The 17,540-nt window shown below is 45.0% G+C and overlaps 1 protein-coding gene across 1 annotated transcript in view; it reads left to right on the forward strand.

The window, feature by feature from the left end:
• The first annotated feature begins 2,610 nt into the window (after positions 1-2,610).
• The window catches only part of ELAPOR2 (endosome-lysosome associated apoptosis and autophagy regulator family member 2), a 103,395-nt gene continuing 88,465 nt past the window's right edge, over positions 2,611-17,540 (forward strand). The window contains exon 1 of the mRNA XM_062597293.1: positions 2,611-2,678. The gene's annotated coding sequence lies outside the window, so the exon portion shown is untranslated. The remainder of the gene's footprint in view (positions 2,679-17,540) is intronic.

Genomic DNA, 17,540 nt, shown 5'->3' on the forward strand with positions numbered 1-17,540 from the left:
TATGGCTGCTTCTCCTGCCACCGCTGAATGGCTCCTGGAAAAACCTAAGGCCCGAGTTCTGCAAACATCAAAGCCCGTGATTAACTTTAAATGTCTCACTGATGTCAAAAAAGAGCCGTTTACACACCTTCATCCTAAATGCTTAACAGCTGTCAGTTTTTTTTCTGAGCACAGCCACAACCACAGTACGAAGGTACATTTTTATGAGCATCTTTAACTTACATCAGACTAATGGAGAGGCACTACGAGGCACAGGCAATTTTGGAAATGAAGCTTGAAATAATTCTCCCAGTTGTTCCTGTATAAATTATAACTTACAACTTAGCTTTCTTCTTTCTTTTTCCTGTACCTTAAAGTGAAAGAGCAGAGCGATTGTTTTCACCTCAGATTGCACAATTCTTCTAAGCTACTTTCATATCCTCTCACTTAAAGCAAAATATTAATTCAAGATTTCAGATACAGATTTCAAAGCTCCTAGTGGCACTTACTGCTGTCTGCCTTTTACTAGATTTAAAAATCCTTTAACTATACTGCCTTGTATAAGGTGTTACTGCTTTTTTATGTTACAGTTACATGATGCTTCTCAAATCCAGCTCTGCTTTCTTCTACCTCATATGCACATTTCTAGCTAAGCTGATGATTAAATTTTCAAATAGCGTATAGTTTCTCTACTGGCCTCATGCTTACTATGCAATGCAGAACTTTTGCCATCCTGCCTTTAGGTAAGATTTGCAGGATTTAATATTGTGGGTATTCCAGATCCTATTCAAATAGCAAATCAAACGAAGTGACAACATTGCTTTTAAAGCCTCATTGAACTGGCTCCTTCTGTTGCAGTATTTGGTCTCTCTTCCCAGAGATCCTGGGAGTCGGAAGTGCGTTGAGGGAGGTGACCTTTCCCATTGGAAGAAGCAATTCTGCAAGCAAAACCTAACAGATCTCTTCTCGTCACAAAGTTTTACTTAAGGCCAGCATCTGGAGCAAGGAGTGCACTTTGGGGGAAGTTAACCTTGTTTCACCCATTTTCCTTGTATGAAAGACACAACAAATCCAAAGAAAACAATTTTATTCTGTATATATTTGTAGTGACTTCCCTACTGCCCGACCAGGAAAGGTCTGCAGTTTTTCGTGTTTTATTTTAACAAATCCAAAGAGAATTCTTGCTCCTGCTGAAATCAGTGTTCCTCAGAATATTTCAGTCTTGGATTTTATCCCACAGTTAAGGTGAGCAATGAATCCTTGTGACTGATTTTCTGATCTAGCTGAACCTGGAGCAAAACAACACTGCACACAGCCAAGAGCGCAAAATGTAAAACAGCACCACAGTTTCCTTCCTGATTCCCACCTCATCGGGAGAGGCAAGATGCTCTGAGCTTGTGTGCAGCAGCTACACAAGCCCATTTATCTGACAGCCTGGTGAGGGATGGGGACCCCCTCAGTGGAAAAACCAATAATCCGCTTTCTTTCCTCCGGCTAGAGCTAAAAGTGGAGCAAGGCTCAGTATGAGAACAAAAGGAAAATTTCAAACTTGTCTGCATTAGCAGAGACAGACTTCCCTCCGGGTTGCTACAGCAAGGTCCTCAAATGACATAAGATGAGCTAATGAAGCTATTTTGGGGTTAGTGATGTAGCAGTGATGTATTTTGTATTAGCAGATGTAGCCGTGATGACACCAGCCAGGGGATGGCAAGTGGGGTTCCATGGCACAGGCACACATCGAACTCTACCCTTGTACTCCTGCTCGCCTTTCAAGAGATGGACAAAGGCTGAGCCAAGCCTGGATCACAGGAATTGCAGTAGAATTACCAAAAGAAGTCACTAAACAATTTAGAAACCATGAAAAAAAAACACATTAGGTGTTGGAGCTGTAAAAGGTGGATCGACAGAGGCAGGAGGTGCATGAGGCGGAGGTCTCCGTGCTGGGTGATGCTGTTAGATGACAGGAGGCAGAAAGGGAGAGGCGAGAGGAGCGGGGCCGGGTGCGAAGTGGGGCAGCGACGCCGGGGAGCCAGGGGACCGGCGGCGTCAGCGCGCGGATTAGCCGCGGAGTGCTTGGAGGCATTGCGAGGAGGGGACACAAAATCTGGGCCAAAATGCAGCTGCCTTTGGGTCGGGCCACAGCTGAGCCGCCCCCTTCTCCCACGCGGAAGGGTCACGGTGGCGAGCTCTGGCGAGCCGGCGGGAGGCGAGGGACCCCGCACCCAGCGCCTGTGGGCGGCGGGGGGCTCGGGGGACGCTGCCGTGTCCCCCGCAGGCCGTGGTCGGGCTGTCACCGCGCCGCCGCTCGCCTCGCCGGGGCCGGACCAGCCGTGGGCAGCATGCGCCTGCGCTGGCTGCCTGGCTGCCTTCCTCCTCCTCCTCCTCCTCCTCCTCCTCCGCGCGCTCCTCCTCCCCCGGCTCTGGCGGTGCCGGCGGCCGGGAGCGGGCGGCCGGCGGCGCGGGTTATGCCCCGCTGCGGGCGGCGGCCGGGCCGCGGGCAGCGCGGAGCCGCCGCGGGCGCGGAGGTGCGCAGCTGAGTGAGGCGCGCGGCGGTGCGGAGGATGCGGCGGTGCGGAGCGGCGCGGCGCGGCCGCGGCCCCGCCTGGCTGCGGTGCGGGGCGCCGGGCCGCTGGCTGCTGGGCTGCTGGCTGCTGTGCTGCGCCCCCGCCGCCGCCCTCCAGCTGCCGCCCTGCCAAGAGGTGAGATCTCCCCGTCGCGGGGCGTGGAGGGGTGTGTGTGTGTGTGTGTGTGTGTGTAGGAGGGGGCCAGATACGTCCGCGCCCCTCCCCGTGGCGTCGGGCTGCGGCGCAGAGAGAGCCCCCGCCGCCGGTCTCTGCACCCCGCAGCCGGCACGACCCTCTCCCTTCCGGGCAGGCTGGCTCATGCAACACCTCCCCCTTCGCCTCTTCTCCCTCCGAGGCCTGGAAATGCCAGAGCTCACCCCAAAACCGAGGGATTGGCAGGTCGCGCAGGCTCTCGCTGCCCTCCTGAAAGGAGGGAGAGGAGGGGGCTAAAGCCGCCCTGACCCCCCCCCCCCCCGTGTCAGCTGCAGAGTGCTCGCCAGGTGGTAAGAGAAACTTTGTGCATCTCTCCTCCTGTTAACACCGGGAGTTGGAGGGACCCTGGTGCCTGGGGCGCGGGGACCTGGCACTGCCTGAGTTGTGGCTGTGGGACAGAACCACGCAGCCCGGGTGGCCCTGGGGAAGGTGGCTCTGTTGATCTTCTCCTCCCAGGGTGTCCCTCATCCTCGCTCCTGATGCAGGGTCATGCTCCCTGCTACTTCTCTATAGGCGAAACAAAGTCTTTCCTGCATTTTAAATCCTGGAGCGCAGGGGCTATGTACCCCCTTGTTGAGCAGAGGTTGGAGGCTGGGGTGCTGCTCGCAGAAGGAAATACTCTGCAGCCAGGCTGATGGTGGTCAGTCCCCCTTCTCCAACCCCACAGAAGATGATGCTCCAGGAGCATGCAGTCGCTTTGGTCTATAGGAGCTTCCTCACTTCGTGTTTTGTTGTTATGCTGTTCAGCATTAAATAATTTGTCTATCCTGAGACTGGGCAGGGGATATGGGGCTGCAACCTAATGATGGGAGCCAGGGGCAAGGGGTCCAGCTCCTGGCTTGGGGGAGATTTGGGGAGCACCTTGGCTTGGTGTGCAGAAACCCATCTCTCCTCCCTGTGGTGAGAGAGGGGATCACTGACCTGGGAATATTCCCTCTCTCTCCAACCACTGAATCCTTTTTTTTTTTTTTTTTTTTTTCCTCTAAGTATTAGAGCTTCAGCAGGAGATTGCAGCATCTGTCTAGTGGGAGAACATTTCCTAGGTTGCTGGGGTGAAATGCGGCATGTCCAGGATGGTGGCAACTTTGGCCAAAAGTGAAGGCAGATTTGTATGCTTCTCCTGAATGCTGGTCATCCTCAAAGTGGGGGACTTAAGTAGCCACCTGCTTTGAAGTACCTATCTCCTTTTTCAGCTGGTGCCCTACTAGGACGTGACCCATCTTACCTTAGTCTTTGCTTGAAATTCAAACCAGTGCAGGTGGTTAAAGGCTAAGGAGCTGAATCTTGACAAAAGTATCGGAGTGATATGGTCAGGATTACGGGCTGGGCTTTAGCTGCCCAGATTCTCTCCAGAAGCCAACTTCAGTGTCCCTTTGGATCTGGGCCTAGAGTACTTTTCCTTTCTGTTCTAGATGATGGACAACATTAGTTGTTTAAATATTTTAAAGTTTCACTTGCATACTCTTTAAAAGACAGAGATTTCCCTCACTCACATAGTTAAAAAGCTGTTTGAAACCTGTGCTGGCGTGTGTGGGTGCATCCATGCAACAGCGTGTCCCAGGGGATGTAATTCTAAATGGAGAAGGAAAATAAAATTTTAGCTTGCAAAGAAGCAGGGTAGCAGATCAACTGTTTTGCAGTGAGGAAGAACAAAAGTTGTTAGTTCATGTAAAACATGGCTAATACCTGGCTAATACATGTCACTCTCTAAATTTCACCATTTGCCATTTTCCAGTCTAAATTGAGTGCTCTGGGTATATAGCTATTAAAATGACAACTCCCATTGTGGCTGACTCCTATCTGAGCAGACTCAGGCTGGGATGAAGACTTGAGATGAAAAAACACAGCTCTTAAAAGGGTATTACGGTCCTTTGAAGACTGGGTAAAGGTCTTATTGTTTTATATCCAAAAGGCTTGAAAAGCACAACGCTTAATGCACTGGAGGTAGTTCATTTTGAATCTGTAGAGGATCTTTCTTTTAGCTGCATTTCTTTCTTTCTTTTTTCTCTTTTTTTTTCCTCCGCCTTGACAGCTTGTTTTTCTGTCTCCTCACGGTTGTGAGAAATGCGCATATCTGCCAGTTTGTGAGATTTCTGCACTGGTACAGCATTTGGAGCAGTGGGATCTCTGGCTATGCCTGAGGCTCCATGGTGCTCTAATAACACAGATAATACAAATAGCAATGTATTGCAATGTCATTTTTCAGGAACCTTTTTGACATTCCTTTTTTTTTTTTCATCAGGGACTCTAGTAGTTCAGCACAGTGGGTTTGAGAAGAGCATGTCTGTGCTGCAAACCAAATGTGAGAGCAGCTCGAACGAATATTCTTGGGGTGGTTTTTGTGTAGTAAATTTATGTAGTCATAAGTGTTGGCAATAAGGGGGTTTGGTGCTGGCTGTGATGCCTGTTCACACCGTTGCTCTGAGACAGCTGCTGTGGAGATGGAGGTGGGTGCGTCGCCAGGAGATGCCGGCACCCTTTGGGTTTGGGTGGCTGGGGTACCTCAAGGATGCAGAAATTTGGAAGTCCGACTGATGTATCCTGTACTGCTGGTGTCTTCCTAACTCCAGTTAAGCCAGTGGCAGAATTGCCTAGTGGATTCTTGCTACTGATACCAGTGGTGAATGAGGTATCGCAGATGTTTCATGTGTTGCATAAATTATTGACTGGAAATGGAGTTAATGATGCCCAGGGTTTTCCACTGGCATGATAACGTGTTGCACAGTTGCAGTGGAAACGATGAGCTTGTTCATGCCCATCGCCCTGCCCCTGCAGGGTGCATTTTTATGAAGTCTTACTTTCCAGGGCTTGCCTTGTGCTTTTTCTGAACTTTCTAACTGAATGAGTCTTCTTTGGCTTCCCCTTATAGACTTCCTCAGATCTGAACAGATCTTACTTTTAGGACGTTTTACCTAACACTCAGCCTAAATGAATCTTTTTTTTCATTTTGTTGTTCTTTTCCATCTCTTCTTTTTGCAACGATAAAAAAACATAGTGACTCTTCTCTTACTTCCCCTTCAGACAAATTGTTTGCATTGAGATATATGAAGCATCTGAGCTGCTGGCAAAACTCTTTTCTGTCATATGCTTTTGATTCTCAGTCACTATACAGATTGAGAACAAATGCATATGTTTTGGATACACATAATAAATGTGATTGCATTGCATTGGAGTAGTTTATGCAGTGGGATAGCAGGTAAACCAAACAAAGAATTATAAAATGACTAAGTGAATGGAAAGCATAGTAGTATAACCCTTCTATATATATTTTTTCTTACTAGTGTACTGGAATTCTTCTGGAGAAGATATAACTGATAGAAATAATTCCTTTGGGTAGTGAAAAAAAATCTTTTTAGAAAATCACTTGCAAGATGAAGCTAAGAGTGTTAAGAAGGGAGGTGAAGCATGAACTTGAAAGTGGGTCAGGTACAGTGAATTAAGTGTGTTGAAATAATGTCCATTTTCATTATGAAAAAAGGTAAAAGAGTGAGATATGTCCAAGTATTGTATTAAGTATCTCTGAATATATTACTATATTAAGTCAAGATAATACAGTAAGACAAGTAATCTGGGAAATGAGGTGAAATTCCTGTATTTCCCTATGAAGGCTGGAAAGAAGATGCCTGTCAGTGTCGGGAAGGACATTATGGAAGAAAGCTATATAGTCAGCCAACATACCTATCACCAGATACACACTGGCAGGAATAACAGGGATGTCTGCCAGAAGGAATCTGAATGATCTTATACATTCTTATATTTCCCTTATATTTCTGTACCTGCTTGGGAAAAGGGCTGGTGTCATTGACGGTGGCTCAGCAAAGACAGCCCCGTCCTAGGTGCTTATGGTGAAATGAATTGGGCAGATGAGAAAAGAAAAACGAAAAAAGATTTATGAGAGTGTTCTTGTGCCTTATCATTAGTACTTGGGAGCCTCGAGTACTGTGTTTGTTCTATAGTGGTTAACAAACATGCAGTGACCTCGGCAAAGAAGGTGGTGCTGTCTAGAGAAGACGTGAGTAACTCAGGAGAGGAAGAGAAAGAACATGTATTAATGCAGGGGCCAGAGAAAATGAGTCAAATGCAAGTCCTTAAGATAATGTAGAAATGAAAAAGGCTGTCTGGGCACTTGAATGGCTAAATGTTATTACTGTTGAAAGGTAAGATATTTTTATTTATATTTCACTGTAAACAATGTATGGGATTTCTGGGTCTCTGGGACTCATATAGTTTCTGTTGGTCTTAAAATCTCTGAAGGACATTAGCTCATCACTGTGTTTTGGAAGGAATTCTTCTAAATCAATTCTCTCACTGTCCCTTATTGGTATGCTTTCCCCATGCCTGAAGTATATATGTTGGCTATTTTGGCAATAAAGCAGGAGCTACACTAGCTGCTGGGGTGATCCAGTGTTGTATCTCTGGTTTTCTAAACAGCCTCGAAGACCTGAAAGACTTCTTAATTTATGAGCCAGTCACCAGAAGGAGCTGTGGAAAGTTTCCTAGACAGATCATATTATTACTAGCTCTTGTTATGTAGACTTGCATTTTAGAGGTGAAATGGGAGAAAAAATATACAGCTTCCATTTGCCACATTGATGGAGGGTCATAAAGATGAGGAAAGAAGAGTAATAACCATACTATAAAACTGCTGTCAATAAAGTCAGTGAAGTGGGAACAGGTGCACAAAAGGGGAGAAGACAGCTGCCAAGGCATGGGGACTGCTGCAGAAAGCATTACCCTGCAGTACGCAGGCGGGAGGTGGGCTGAAACACAGGGGGAACTGGTGAGGTGTCAGAACTGAACACCTGAGAAGGATGATGGATGCTAGTATGAAAAATGAAAGGTGAACCACGGTTGTAATGACTCCAGGTTAAGAAAATTAGACCTGGTGGAAACTACCATAATAGACTATAAACTCAAACGACTAATGTATATTCAGCCAACAAAAGACTACATTTCTTCCACCACCAAATAGAGCTTGATTGTTGAGGATGAGTATTTGTCATCATAAGGAAATGCATGAGTTTCTTTTTTAGTGTCTTGTAGCTTTTGCAGATGTTAGAGAGGGTGAGTGAGGATATGAGCTTTGCTGGGATTCCCAGCATGTCCGTGAGTGGCACTGGTTGGCAGTATTGGAAAAATGGGTGCTAGGATAGGTGCATATATTGATCTAGGTTGTCTGCTGCCTCTACAGGGCCACGTTTTCTAACAGGTGACAGCTGGGAAAGATTTAGTAGTGTGTTGATTTATATCAGCTGAGGACCTGGATCAGAAATATGGGACTCACCCCACTTGTGGATGATGGGGAGATGTTATCAGAGCAGGTTTTGCCTATGGATGCAGCAAGTGCTATAGACACCTGCTGAAGGATCAGATACGTAGGAAAAAAAAACAATATGGAGAGAGATAAGATGTAACAGCAAGAAAGGCAACCTAGACACCTTATACTTGTGGTGGGAAAGAAACAGTGTTAGAAGGGTGTCAGGGAACAGGACCCACATGTCTCCCAGATGCTGCCAAGGTCTTTCTAGGGGCTGCTACTGCAAAGGTATTTTGCCTCTGTCCAGCATGGCTGTATATTTTATAGATCTTCCATTTGCTTGGAAAAGTGTCTGTCTCTCCCCTCCCCCTAGTAATTATTTTCTAGATGTTATTTTGGGCCTGAAAATCTGTTTAGGTTTTGGTTGCTGGTAATCAAAACATGTTGGTTTACAGTCTTTTGGAAATGAAAATCTGTGTGTATGAAGAAAAGGAATCATTAAAAGCCCTTTTTTGACAGCCTTCCCTTTTCTAACAAAAATACTTTTCATTACAAAATGTCAGCCAGATCTGTAACTACCTTGCTTTGCAAGCTGTATGATGATGCTCACCTTTCTCAAAAGCATTGACAGTTCACAGCTGAGTTACCACGCTCTAAGACCTCACTTGCTGCCAAACTGCCAGGTTCCCCAGGTCGGCTGCAGCAATGCCGTCACCGTACGGTGGGGCAGATCACACGCTGATTCGGCTGAAAACTAATTGCTTAAAAAAAAAAGAAAAAAGAGAGAATAATTATTGTTAGCTGAATGAACGGGCACATATGACTCACTGTTTCATCTTGGACTGGGGAGGTGGTAGACACAAGGTGGTAGCACAGGATGAGGTGGGGAGATGAGGTCAGCAGGACTGCTCTTTTCAGGGACAAAGCCAGCTTGTGTCAATTTAGGCTAATCACGAGTCTTTACTCGTCAGTCCAAGATTCTTTAGTTGGTGCTAGGGAACTGTGGATGACTTGTCCCCAGGAAAGCCCTGGGAATAGAAGTAGCACAAGAGCCTTTGGGACTCACCAGGTGTAAAGTTGGTGCCCTCTCTTTTTTAGCTTCTAAATCAGAAAACTATGGTCAGATAGGGCAAATTTGGATTTGTGTTGAGCAAGGCAGCTGTACTTCATGGTGTAGGAAGGGGAAGAAAATGAGAAGTTTGGGTGTGAAAGGTGCTAAAGAACTAGTCTGTCCTTCTCTGTTCAGCTTCAGATACACAAGTGCCCTCTCTGCAAGGAGAGAGGTATTTGTTGGCTATCAGATGTGCTTTCAATGAAAAAGATCATTTGAGATGACGGGCGGTTCCCAACAAGAAGGTTTCTTTGACAGAGAATTTTACCTGCTACAAAGAGAAGGCAAAAGCCCTTGTGCCAACCCTTGCTGACATGGCAATAACCTCTCTAGTCTATTAGTGTTTTGTGGTAAAGAAATATAACACAAATAATAGAGACAGTTTAAGGTGATATTTGGACATTTTTGGAACAAAGGCCCAAATGCTTAATAAGAACATTATTATTTGGTGGTGAAAATGCTGGAAACTGGGTTGCTTTTCATTTATTTTGATTTCATTCCGTTTTAGAGGTGCAGGTATTTTCCAGAAATAATCCACAGCAAAGTCTCTTGGGAGCTTGGAGGCTCAATGGCTATGCCCACTCTCCGGACTGCCAGAGGAGCAGAGGAAGAGCTTTACACAAGACCCTTGCTCGCCCACGTGCACTGCTGTCAGCTCAGCCCTGGCTCTGTTTTGGATTTCTCCAGACAGCCCTTTCAGAAGTATTTACTCAAGAGCAGGTTCAGGCTAAGCAGGAAGAGCCAGTCCAGGATCCTGGACGTGTCCCTGGCCCTCTTGTAGTTAGCAAGGTGGATGTAATCAAAAGAACTGTTTTCTTTGCTATCATTCCCAATATGAGTTACTAATGCTAATTTTATAATCTACTTTGACTTAAAGAAAAAAACTACCATAGCAAAAGAATTATTTTTACCTCTGAGTTTGGAACTGACCTTAGCTTGCTTGGAGTTATTTTTGATAAAGGGAATAAGATCAGTAAATTGCAATATATGGGGTAACCAGGCTAGCGGAAGAAGCAATGAGGAATACAAAACCTGAAGGTGGTGATGATCTCTGAGAACAGGGCAAAGAGCCATTAACGTAACTGTGCTACTGGCTTGATAATGATCAATATGCATTTAATAGTAGAGAAATTAGTATATAAATTGATTGTACACTCCCAGAAAATGCACTGAATTAGTGACTCTGCACAAGAAACTTGAGAATAAAGATGATTAAGACTTCAGCCGTTGATTCTTAATTTCCCATAGCATTTCTCATGGCATACAAAATCCTTTTGGTTTTGTTCTTACTCTCTGAAGTTTTTCAAAGGAAGATCTTCACACAGACCTGCCGTGTTTTGTACACATGGATGGCTAGCACCATGTCTTTCAAGAGATGTACATCAGGAACGGATGGCTTGTGATTTTCCCAAGCTTTTATATCCATGGCTCCCTCCTGCTGACAGGTCAGCAGTGCTGATCAAATGCTGCTTGTTTCTAGTTTGCTGCTTTTTATCCCTGGCTTTGTGGTTCCTTAAAGTCAATGAAGGAAAAGAAAGTAAGTTTTCCCAAGATAGTTCTTTTCTTCTGTCATTTGTTTGGTTTGATTTCATCCTTTTATTTGGTTTTTAAAAAATCAGATTTTCTTCAGAGGAAGGAAACCAGTTCCTAGTTGGATTGCTTTACACCAGGACTGTATGAAGGGAACATGAGCGTATCTTGGGGGTGCTGGAGGAGACTGCTCATCGAACAGGAGGGGGGAAAGGACTCAGCCTTTTGGCGAGCTGCCTCCCTGCAGACCTGCTGCTCGGCAGGTCGCCGTGCCCTGCAGCTCACTCCAAGCGTCCTGGCGAGTCAGGCGAGGACCGTCTCCCCTGGCGCTGCTCAAATAGCAGCTGAACCCAGCCCAGCTGTCTCTTCTCCCAGAAAAACAGACAGGGTGGCTCTGGCTATTGACGCTGAATACAGGATTCACCAGTACTTTGATTCCTCCCTTGCCGGCGGGAAGCCCGGGGTGCTCGGCATTAGCCTCTGCAAGGCATGAGGCAGGAGATCCAGAGGCGTTCCTCAACCCTACACCAAAGCAACGTGTCCTGTTAGTGTCAACGGATCCTTTCAGGCATGCACAGACCACGACTAGTTCAGCGTGTAGCCCTGTGCTCCTAAGGAAATAGTTGTAATCAATGATCAGGTTCTCATTCGCCGTAGCTAAGAGGAGTCTCATGTCTTTCTGCTTTGAGGTATATTTAATGCTTGCCCTATTTTAATGTTTGTTAGCTTCTCTGAAGAATCACCTGCTTTTAGTTCCGGCTTGTAGTTAAAAAAAACCCCGACAAACCCCCCTTCTGGATTGCAGCATTGTCCATTGTGTTAGTAACCTGCTAATCTCTTGGACTGCTTTGCTAAACGAGGGAAAAGGTTTCCTTAAAGCCAGTCATGTGGTTATGTAGGAATCACAGCTTTCATTGCAAAGGGGGGCGGGGGGAAAGGGTCAGTTTGCTCCTCAGGATTGCAGGGAATAATTGGAAAAATGTGAATCTTAAAAACCAAGAATCTGGAAAGTTAAATGAACAGGAGCTAAGCTGCATAGTGTTTTAAGATCCTGTGGCACTTAAATCAGTTGTAAGAATTTGGTGGGGTGGAGGTGATGCTGCTTGACTCGTGGTTTTGGAAGGCTTTATGTGGCTATTACTGAACATACAACTTGATTAGCAAACTTTGCCATTATTCACCTCTGGCATTTACAATGCAAATAGTCTCCTGATGGCGACCCAGTGGCACTTCTTTAGGAAACGTATATTTTGGAAATAAAAGCAAATTACTGGGGTGACAGACTATGTCTATGCTGCTAAATGCGAGAAGCCCAAATAACGGTGGTCTCCTAACTGTCCCTGTTGCCTTGCTGTTAGCATGTTCCTGGCATGGTTTTGACCCATGGCAGCCTGCTTCTACCTTTATTTTATTTAGTGAATTAGACAGTAAAGACCAGTGGAAGGAGCTTTGTCACGGTTACTGTATCTGGATACAGTTACTCGGATACCTACCACATGAGAAGGGTACGTAGCATCCTCGTAGTTCATTAGGGCAGCAGAAAATCAGTGTGAACTAAATATATTCAAAGTTAGGCATCTAGTCCAGTCTCCACGTCTAGCTGCCAGTGAAGTGGCAGTCATCCTTCAAGTGCGATTTTTCCCATCTTGAACGGGTGGTGTAATTTGCCTGCTGAACGCGTCCATTCTACTCCATTGACTACTGGGCGTCTCTGGCTTGTATGAGCTCGACACCTACCTTTTAGCTCTCAAAAGTAAAACCAAAGGAATCTGCGCCCAGCAGCGGAGTTAATTTCTGCTGAAACCTGGCTAAAATGAGTGGAATCCCATTAGCTGTGACATGAGCCGCGCGCTCGCTTCTGCCGGTGGAAACTGCTGTCTGTGCTGTGTATGGGATTAAGTCATGTAAACTTATCTCTAGTAAACAGGTTGTAATATACTGGAGCTGCTTGTCGAACAGGCTAGGCCTGCGTCTGGACTTGCTTTCGCAGGGTGAGGAGGTGGGCGGCTGATTGCCCCAGCCCCGTTGCCCCAGCCCGCTCCGGCGCCAGGGACGCTTGTCGCTCCAGGCACGGGCCGAAGTTCAACCGAAGCAGCTTTTCTCTCCATCGCTCGCTTGGCTCGGGCTGTCTCGGGTGGTTAGCTTGTCCTCGGCTTTATTTATTGGCTATTCTTGCAGTGGAAACGTACTCTGCGGGCTTGGAGGCTGCCCAAGAGGGAAACATTGGATGAAGCTTTCTCATAAGAATATACAGCACTGTATTCTTCTTGTCAGGCTGCGATTTAAGGTCTTTCTTTGTATGGTGGACGGGGTGTTTTCAGCCCTGTAGTGTGGTTTAGGTCTCACAGAGGTGCTGTCCAGAGGTTGCAAGCTGGGCAGACATTACTGAACTCAGTGTCTCCAAAATAACCTCCCTCTGATATTGCAGGTGTCATCATTTTTATCCCCCCCTTTCTTTTTTTAGCAAAAAATGGGACATCTACAAAGTGTTCAGCAGTCCCTCAAGTTTCCTAAAGTTCATTAACAATCAAGATTCTCCTAAAAGTTTTTTTTCCTAAGAAAAACCTTATGTGCTATGGAGAAAAACCTTATGTGCTATGGATAACTTTTTTTTCCCCCCCTGTTAGAAAATATTCAGCCATCTGGTCAACAAACAAACAAAATGCTACGTGATACTGGCAGCAAAGCACACGCTGCAAAACAACTTGTCTGCTAAGCAAGCGTCCACAGCCTATCTGCAGTCTGGTGGGGGGTTTTCTTTTTTCTTTCTTTCTTTTTTTTTGTCCTCCTCCCTCCCATACCTCCCTTTTTTTTAATATTTGTAAAAATCTGGATTTTGTCATGGTCTTCAGTCTTAACTAATCTCAGCCGGTAAAAATATTTCTGTTTTTACTTTTTACTCTGAGGATTAATTAGTGAAAGAAGCACACCCCTCCTCGGGTTTGCAGCATTACCTGCATGGGCGACAACGTAAGCTTTGCTTGCAGGCAGGTTTTTGGTCAATGTAACCACTTCGATTAAAAATCTGTCTTGAGGCAGCTGCATCAGCTTAACTCCTAGCGCAAATCAAGTGCATTGATACAGAAGTGACTAATACCAGTAACTCTCATCCCACTTCTTTCTGGGACTATACGTACTAGCAGAGGAACCTTTGTTTTGGGGTAATTTGGGGTAATTCTTTCCACATTGAAGGTTAGTTTCCGTGCGCCGCTGCCTAGTTGTAACTCAAGCGCAGCCTCAGAGGGAGCTGGAAAGTGAAACTCTGGGCGCGGAAGCCAGACGGGCTTATCAGTCCCTGTTGCTCGAGCAAGGTACACGCCAAAAATACACAAAACTGTGCAAATAACGACACGGAAATCAGGGCTGGGCTTCACTGCCGTCACCTGCTGCAGCCGAGCATCCAGCTGATGGTTCTTAATATTGCAACATCTCTCTCCTGAGAGAGAAAAGGAAATATGAAATAAATGTATTTAGAAGGAAACTGTAGAGGAGGTGGCAGGGCATAAAAATGATACAACATCAGGTGGGTGAACATCATCCAGACTTTCCTCTAATAACAGCGTTGTTCCTTTTCTAATATTTTTCTGCTATCTGGTGCCGCATGAAAAACTCTCAGACCTAATGGACACTGATAACCCACAGCAGAAGGGCAATAGCTGAAGCTTTGCAAAATGCTCATGTTTTTGCCCAGTTTAAAGCACATGAATAATTCCACTCCAGTTTTAAATCCAAGCCTCATTTAAAATGAAGTTTATGCTTAAATACTTTGCTGGATTAAGGTCAGAGAATTCCGCAAACTGCAGTAAGTCAGCACTCTGAAATAACAGTGCTATACTATTACATTCAAACCATTTAATTCCAGTAACCTGAAGATTTTCCTTTAGATGCAGTGTTTAAAAAATGCATTTGCTAATGTAGTTTAAAAATATTTACATCTTAAGTCAGTCCAATATTAATTTCGTGTTCTTTTTTGAGTCTTCATAAAAAAAATCCTTTTACACTGTATACATTCAGCAGACTCTTAAAGACTAACTCATGATGTCCTTTTATATGCTTTATAAAATTTAATTTGTGCAGCAGATTGGACAGGATGTTGCTGTGGGACTCTGTTATTGGAGAGGAAATGCAGTGAAACAGGCTACACTGATTCCTAAAATGATTAAATCTGGCAATGGTTCAGGTCCTCACTGGATTAAAGAGGACAACCTGTAGAACTGTATTACTTTTATACTGCTCCGCACAAATGTGTTGTGAGTCAGGCAAGAATGAGATGGGCAGTTTCGTAATAGTTTGTGAACCAAATCCTTGGAGATTTGATACTAAAACTGCCAAAGTTAAACTTTGTTCAGAGCACTTGCTGAATGAACGAGTGAACATATGGAAGGAAATGCACAGGCTTTAAAAAATGCCAGAAAAATGTTTATGTTGCCCCAAATGGTTCACTCAGATTGGAGTAGCCTCATAAATAAATAGGCTATAATATTTATTTTAACATTTGCTCCATCTGTCTTATTTTTCTTAAGTGCATGGAGAGATTTTTCCCACTGAAATTGTCAGCTCAAGTCCTCATCCTGGTGTAAACTGTTACCTTGTTCTGTTGTTTTACATCTAATGGAGTTATAGGCCAGTGACTGCACCTTCTCCAGAGGGCCCAAAGTAAGTACATTGCTGTATCCTTTATTTTGAGAAGATAAGAAAGGGCCCAAACTTATGACATATCTTTCCTCAGATACAGAAAAGTTGTGAAGGGCTTTACCAGCTGTGTGTGACAAGAAGGGAGTTCACTTGGGTGATGCTTAAGGAGCTGCTGAACTCGGGCACAGCTTTGATATAAAGGTTTGGAAGGAGGGCAAGGGACAGAACGAAGAAAGAAAAAGTCGGCTGGCGGAAAGGAAAGCTGCGTGTACAAGGGCAGCTTAGGGGAAGTCTGCAGATGATCTGTAGAAGAGAGGTCTCCTGGAGAGGTCTCTCCTGATGCTGGTGCCAAAATCCTGTCACTAGTCTTGGAGCAGTTGAGTCGCCTTGTTAGTCACCATCTAAGGTCTTGCCCTGTGCAGTCTGGAGCCTCCCCATGGCTTTGATTCTTTCACAGACAAAAGCTCAGCTTTTTTTTCCTCAGGTTTTTATACATCTGATGTAATGCTGCCAGTACTTTAGCTAGTTGTCATAGTGGGATTTGCTTTGGGGCTTTTAAATAGTTATAGTCTGAACTCTTCATATGCAGGTTACCCTCTGAAGAGGCAACAATCAGAAACTTCTTTGCTCAAGAAAACAGAACACTCTTATGTCTGTTTGCCAGTTTTAAGCCTTGAATAACTGAGGATAAAACATCAAGATTGAAAAGATGGAGCAATGAATAAAATCCAGTATTTTAAAAGTTATAACTAGAACTGTGATCACATCCAGTATTGTCAGGCCTCCTCAGTTGTAATAACCCTGTAGCTTTGATTAAGAGGCTTAACCACATTTGCAGTGAAGTGTGCACCCTGTTCTTGGAGAATACTTTGGTTTATTACATGATGCTGGCATGTGTACCTTAGAGTGTGCTTTACTGAGATCCGGTGGGTGGCTTTATCTAATGTACATATGCACGTGGTGTGGTCTGCCTAAGGCATACCGTACAGTTGATGTTTGTGAGTATTAGGCCCTAAAATTTACTTTCCTCAAAGCAATAGCAAGTTTCTGTGTATGGAAGTAATCTTTTGTGAATAGATGTCTGCAGACATGTCTGAAGTTGCTCTGCTCATGTGGTAGAGAGTGGGCAAGGGGCACCCATGTAGATGAGGATGTCTGTCCTAATGGCATGTTGGCATGTGGGGCTAGGCTATGCCTGACCACAATGTCCTTGGGGATCATCTTCCACCTCTGCCTGGAGCTTTCCTTGCCATAAGGAAGGCAGATGAGTGTTTTTGTGTGGATAGTCTTCAGTAGGCCTTCAGTAAACAATATCCTATGGCTCATGGCTAAAGCACACTTGGCAATTCCTTGTGAATGCAGCATACAGAGTTGAAGTGTGATCATTTTCTTTGCAAGAATGCTGACTTGCTTTAACACTTGAATGCTAGTACTCAAACAACAGGACATGAGGATGTAGCAAGTTTCCTTTTTTATAGCTCTGTATCAAGAAATCTATGACAGTGGGTGAGTGTAAATAGTTTTGTATCAAGAGCGTGAGGCATTACACCTCTTTCATGGAGATATAAGAGCGGATATGGGGAGGATTCGCAGTATTTAAGAATGGAAATGTTTGAGCTGTGGATAGAGCACTTAAATACTGATTGTTAAGAGTGTAACCCATTAATTCTACATTTGATGGGCTTGTATGGGATCATCAATATTGGCAGTGAATCTGACAGTTCTTGCTTAAGTCTAAAATCTGTATTAACACTCGATCTTTCAAACCAGTAGGACTTTTTCTCTGACTTCAGTATTACAGATTTAAGCCCTGAGAGTCTACCTTAACAAGGCATTTAAGGCATGCTTGCTTCAAAATCCCTTTTCAATCCTTGTCTTTTTTTTTTTTTTTTTTTTTTTTTTTGCTTTAAGACCAACGTGTGTTCAGTTCACTTGCTGAATCAGGGCCTTGGGGAAAACATAGATTGAAGTAGACAGGCAAGTGCAAAACCAGGCATAAATGCAGAGTATCCTGTGAGCTGCCTGCCTCCTGCCTATGTGGCTGTCTTGGATGCAAACTGGTGGCCACCTCCCTGGGCATGCCTGGTGGCACATTGACCCATGAGGCATGATTTAGGGTCAGGTGAGTGGCTTTCAGATTCTTGTGGAGTTCATTTTTGCGGACAATTCAGCTGGTGTTGGGGACTCTCTCAAAACATGCTCAGAGAGCCTCAGCTATGGAGCAGCTTGGCTATGATGCCTGAGGTAGGAT

Source organism: Rhea pennata, chromosome 1, assembly GCF_028389875.1.
Source record: "Rhea pennata isolate bPtePen1 chromosome 1, bPtePen1.pri, whole genome shotgun sequence".
In the NCBI taxonomy this organism is placed as follows: domain Eukaryota; kingdom Metazoa; phylum Chordata; class Aves; order Rheiformes; family Rheidae; genus Rhea; species Rhea pennata.